Source organism: Ursus americanus, chromosome 1 (genome assembly GCF_024610735.1).
Source record: "Ursus americanus isolate L20-20 chromosome 1, mUrsAme1.1.p, whole genome shotgun sequence".
Lineage (NCBI taxonomy): Eukaryota > Metazoa > Chordata > Mammalia > Carnivora > Ursidae > Ursus > Ursus americanus.
This window is the reverse complement of record NC_142127.1, coordinates 4,868,638-4,875,029: the sequence shown is the minus strand read 5'-3', so window position 1 is coordinate 4,875,029 and position 6,392 is coordinate 4,868,638.

Sequence of the window (6,392 nt, the reverse complement as noted above, 5' to 3'; positions counted from 1 at the left end):
GAGAGAATCTCCAGTAGACTCCGTGCTGAATACAAAGCCCTGCACAGGGCTCAATCCCAGGACTCTGAAATCATGACCTGAGCCAAAACCAAGAGTTCGATCTAACCTTTAACAAGAGTTAAAACAAAATGTCTTTCATCCCTTCTAGAAAACAGAAGAGGAGAGAATACTTCCCCACTGAAGCCAAAACCAGACAGAGAATATGACAAAAGAAGAAGTGAGGAGAGAAGAGCAAAAAAGAAAGAAAATTAAGACATTAATATCACTTATGGAGAGAGATGCAAAAATTTAAATATTCTTTTAAATATTAGCAAATATTCATCAAAACATGATTATATATCATGACTATGTGGGGTTTATATCAGGTACACAAGGATAATTCAATATTTGAAAATCAATCAATATACTCCACCAGGTTGGGTAGAATTCTACAATAAAGTTATCATGGCCTGAAGATTTTTGAGGGGTTGCAGGTTTATTAATTACAAATTCAATTTACATAATAGTTTTAGGACTATTCACATAATTTCCTATGTGGTAAATTGTGGTAGTTTGTGCTTTTGGAAAAATTCTTGCATTTCAGCTAAATGTCAAATTTACATAGGTAGAGGTGTTTATAGTGTTCCCTATTACACTTCTGATGTTTGCAGTCTGTATTCTACTTTATTTCTGGTATTGGTAATGAGTGGTCTCTCTCTTTTTGCTTTGTCAATATTGCTAGAGATTTGTCAATTTTATTGATCGTTTCAAAGAATGAACTTTTTGTTTCATTTATCTTTTCATTTATTTTGTTTTCAATTTTCCTAATTTATCCTCTTATCTGTATCATTTCATTCTACAGACTTAAGATTTGTTTTGCTCTACTTTCTTCTAGGTTCTTGAGGTGGATTTTAAAAGTATTGATCTGAGACATTTTCTCTTCTGCAATGTAAGCATGCAGTGTTATAAAGTTCCCTCTTAACACTGCTTTAGCTGTCTCACAGGTTTTGATATTTATATTTTCCCTGTCATTTAGTTCAGTGTATTTTTTCGATTTCCTTCTGACTCACAGATGAATTAGAAGTGTTTTTTTTATTCCAACATATTTCATAATTTTTCTCTTATCTTTCTGTTTTGTTTCTAGCTTGATTCCATTGTTGCCAGAGCACACACTCTATATGGTATCAATTCTTTTTAACTTATATCTTTTTGAGATTTGTTTGATGACCCCAGATATTGCCTGTCTTGGTATGTGTTCCATGGATACTTGAAAATTATGACTATTACCAGTTGTTAGGTAAAGTCTTCTGTAAAGACTGATTATATCCTGTTGGTTGATGGTGTTTTGAGTTCTGTTTCCTTGCTAATTGATTCTAGAACTGTTTTTTTTTTATTTTAATGTTTTTTTATTTTATTATGTTAGTCACCATATAGTACATCCCTGGTTTCTGATGTAAATTTCGATGATTCATTAGTTGCGTGTAACACCCAGTGCACCATGCAATACATGCCCTCCTTACTACCCATCACCAGCCTATCCCATTCCCCCACCCCCCTCCCCTCTGAAGCCCTCAGTTTGTTTCTCAGAGTCCATAGTCTCTCATGATTCTCGAACTGTTTTATCAATTGTTCATAGAGGGATATTGGTTTCCAACTAATTGTGATTTGTCTATTTCTTTTTCAGTTCTACCACTTTTTGTTTTGGAAATTTTGTAGTTCTCTTTGTTGGTACACACTCATTTAGAATTGCTCTCTTTTTTGGTGTTTTGACTATTTTATTATTGTGTAATGTTTTCCTGTGTCTCTGGCATTTTTCTTAGCTGATGTCTTTTAATATTGCTGCCTCTTGTTCTTTATTAAAATTTGCGTTGTATATAGTTTTCCACATTTTTCTTTTCAAACTACATTGCCATAGTTGAAGTAGATATTTGGTAGAGATAATTTAGTAGGGTCAGCTTTTTAATCCATTCTGTCTATACCTTTCAACTGTTTTTTTGAGGCCATTTAAATTTAACGTAATTATTGATATATTAAGGCTTAACTTATTTTATTTATGTTTTCATTTTCTTCATGTCCTCTCTTTTTCTGTTTCTCTTTTCCTATTTCTGTCTACCTGTGGATTACTTGAAAAGTTTTTAATTCTGTTTGGACTTGGCTATATTGAGTATGTCTCATTGTATAGTTTTTTAGTGGTTTCTCTAGATATTACTACATATATGTTGACTTATCACAGTCTATTGGTGCCAATGTTTTACAAGTTCATGTAAACATAGAAACCTTAACTCCCTTTCTTCTCCATTGAGTATGTAATTGTTTCACATATCTCCTGTATATGTTGAGTTTTTTGCTCCAACTGTCAAAGGTAATTTAGAAACTGAGAAGAAAAATATATTTCACTTATGGTTTTACACTTTGTGATGTTTTTCTTCCTTCTTGATATTCTAAGATTCTTCCTTTCATCATTTTTCTTCCTTTTGACAAATTCCTACAGCTATTCTTTTAAGATAGGTCTCCTGGCCACATATTCTCTTAATTTTCCTTTCTTTGAAAATGAATTGATTTCCTGTTGTTTCTTTTTACTTTCTTTCTTTCTTTCTTTCTTTCTTTCTTTCTTTCTTTCTTTCTTTTTTTTTTTTTTTTCTGGATTCAAAATTCTGTACTGATAGTTCTTTTCTCTCTGCAATTGAAAACATTTTTGTCATTACTTAGTGGGTGGCCTCTATGGTTTGGGATAAGAAATCCAATGTTACTCAAATTGTTTTTTTCTCTGTAAGGAAGGTTCTGTTTCACTTCACTCCTTTCAAGATTTTTCCCTTCGTCTTTAGTTATCAAAAGTTTGACTAGGATATGCTTCAGTGTGGATTGATTTGCGTTCATTCTTTTTTTTTGTTTTTTGTTTTTTTTAATTTTTCACAGGTTTTGAACTTGTAGCTTTCTGTTCTCTTTTCATATTTGCAAAGTTTTCAGTAATTAATTATCTGAGCACTTGTTTTAGCCCTGCCATCTCCCTCTTTTAATGAAGTTTGGTGACAGAAATCTTCTTTTTTATTTTGAAGATTTTATTATTTGTCAGAGAGAGAGCGAGGGAGAGCATAAGCAGTGGGCAGTGGGAGAAGCAGGCTCCCCACTGAGCAGGGAGCTGGGTGTGGGGCTAGATCCCAGGACTCCAGGATCATGACCTGAGCCAAAGGCAGAAGCTTAACCAACTGAGCCACCCAGGGGCCCCTAGTAACAGGAATCTTAAAGCTTTTGTTATAGTTCCATAGGTCCCTCATACTCTGCTTTTTTTTCCTTTAAGTCTATTTTCTCTATGTTGTTCAGATTAAGTAATTTCTATTGTTATATTGTCTAATTATTTTCTCTCTTCCCTCCACTCTGCCTTTGAGACTATGCACCGAGTTTGATATTCTAATTATTGTATTTTATAATTCTAAAATTACCATTCTATTTTTTCTATCTTCTACTTCAACATTGAGACTCTGTTTTTTTCTAGCATGTTAATTATTGTTTGATGAAGTATTTTTTATTAGTATTTATTTTCAGCCTCTAGATGTTGTGTCTAGATGAGATGTCTGGAACTACTGCAGCCATTGTGCAACCATGAAGGAACTAACCCTGAAGCCAAAGGCAAACATAAGAATGGCAGGTGATAAGATGGAGCTGTCGAGTCAACCAACCCTCCAACTATCTTCCTGTGGATTCTATATTATGTGAGAAAATATTAGTTATTGTTTAAGTTACTGAGTTGGGGATTTCTGTTTCTTGAAGCTGAAAGCAATCTAGCTGAAACAGAGTTTAATGGTTTCTAATGGTTGTAAACTACATGCTCCTTCAGCAAAGACTTAGCTAACCAAAGATTAGGAAGAAACAGAATTAAATATGAAAAGTTGAGAAAGGTGTGTTATAAAACATTTAAAAAATAGAAAATGAGGGAAGAAACCATAATCTCACCAGTTCAAAATCACCAAGATGATAATTTTGACCTTCTGGTCTTTCAAAAAAAGCTTTATATACAATCACATATATTTTTACATATACGTAATCAAACTATATGTTTAACTTTACCTCTCCCATTGAATACAAATACAAACTCTGGACAAAGGACAAGAAGCAGCTATCCGGAGACTGAAAAGTATAAAAAGAACAGGGGAACGCCTGGGTGGCTCAGCCATTGGGCGTCTGCCTTCAGCTCAGGTCATGATCCCAGGGTCCTGGGATCAAGCCCCGCATCAGACTCCCTGCATCAGACACCCCGCGTTGGACTCCCTGCTTTGGGCTCCCTGCATCTGGCTCCCTGATTGGTGGGAAGCCTGCTTCTCCTTCTCACACTCCCCTTGCTTGTGTTCATTCTCCTGCTGTCTCTCCCTGTCAAATAAATAGATAAAATCTTTGGGGAAAAAAAAAGAATAGGGCAGATTAAGGAAAGAATTCAAAATTTGAAAAATAAAATTTAAAAACCCCATTAAAAAAATAAAAAATAAAAATTTAAAATTTTTATTGGCTAATTCTAACATCTCTATTATTTCAGTGTTAACATCTGTTGATTGCCTTTTCATTCAAGGTGAAGGTGAAATTTCCTAGGTTTTTATATAATGAGTGAAACCTGTACATCTTGACTTATGCTCTGAGACTCTGGATCTTATATAACCTTCTGTTTTGACTGGCTCCCTCTGATGCTGGTCTAGCAGGTGAAGAGAGAGTGCCACCTCATGGCTGCCAGGTCTAGGTAGAAATCTAGCCTCCTTCCCCTCCATCAACACCTGAGAGAGGCTCTTGTTACTGCTGGGCAAACTTGAGATTCCAGCCTACCCTCTGGGCATCTGCTGATACCACTCAGCCTGGCAGGAGTAGGAGTGTGGTTATAATTCCCACTGAGAGGGCCTCATTACTACTGGACACTGATAAAAGTTCTGAATCCCCAATAGGATTTCTCTGACACAATCCATTTGGAACTGTAGAAGATTGCCTTATTGCTTCTGATAGATAGGAAGTCCAGGCTTCCCAGGTAGTCTCCACTGACAGTGAGTAGGGGCAGGTCCTCATTACTGCCCAGTGGGGATGAATGCCCCAGATCCCCCCTTGACTTCTCTGACATCACCACAGCAGGTATGCTAGGATTCCTCATTACAGCCCTATGAAGGTGGAAGTCTAGACTTCCTAGCAGGCAAGACCTTTGCTGGTGTATGTAGAGATGGATAATCTAGTTTTTCTATGATGTTTGACTGGAGTAGAGGCACTATTTTCCAAATGTTTTCTGTCTTGCTAGACTGCCCTTTTCCTAGTCCTTTGCAGACAGAGCTGGCTTTTGTTGTGACTTTTCTTGTCTGTATTGATTGACAACCTTGGTTGTTGACTTTTTCAGCTCCAAGTCTGGGATGTTTAATTAAAAAGAAATGAACTTACCATTGTGTTTCATCCTTTGGTCACCAAGGTCCCCAGATAGTCTTAAATTTCTTCCCACCATTCAGAATTTTTTATGTTGTTTTCCATAGGATGTTCAAGATTTTTAGTTGTATTTAGCAGGAGGAATAGAGAAAAGCAGGTTTACTCCATCTTTCCAGAAGCAAACATGATCCCTTAATCCATTTTTTTCTGGGATAAAACATTAGTGTCCAATGACTTAAAAACTTATTATTGCATTAATCCATTTTTTTCTTAATTCAATTTTTTTTCTTTTCTTTGTTTGGTTGACTAGTTGTGTGAAGCTTTGAAAGAAGAGGACCACGTTTTAATTAAAGTTTAATTATACCTTTAGATGAGTGAGTATGGCAAAATTTTCTAACACTGGGCTGAAATTTAGAGATAAAGCATAAGCTGAAGTTAAGTGTTTAGAAAGGGTTAAAAGAAAAAAGTTGGGTGTTTTTAGTATTCTTTATGAATGTGTAAGGTTATATATATAGATCTATAGCTCCCCTATTTATGTGTGCCATCAAAATAAAATCACTGAAAATGCTTTATCTTATTTGATTACTTGTTCATTGCCTTACAATCCTGAGACATTTAAAAAAATTGGCCCAGTTTTGCCAACCCAAACCACAGGGGAAAGAATTATTTCTTGTTCACCATGGCAATCCTATGATCTGGCACCATGCCTGATACTTAGTAAACATCAAAAAAAAAATGGTGAATGAATAGATATAATGGTTGCCACCATTATTCTTAGAACACAACCATACAATAATGTTCTTCTGACTCTTCACTACAAAATGTTATTTATCTGTCTCTTTTAAGCTAAATTGAAGCTACCAAAGCTTATGTTGGAAGAAGAATACATGGCTATAGGTAGTATTAAATGGATATTGTACCTTTTTTTGTCAATTATTAAGGGAAAGAACAAAAACTAAGGCTTCTAGGATCAGCAAAAGACTTCATATTATAGAATGCCTGAATAAAGGGCTAAGAGAACAGAGTTA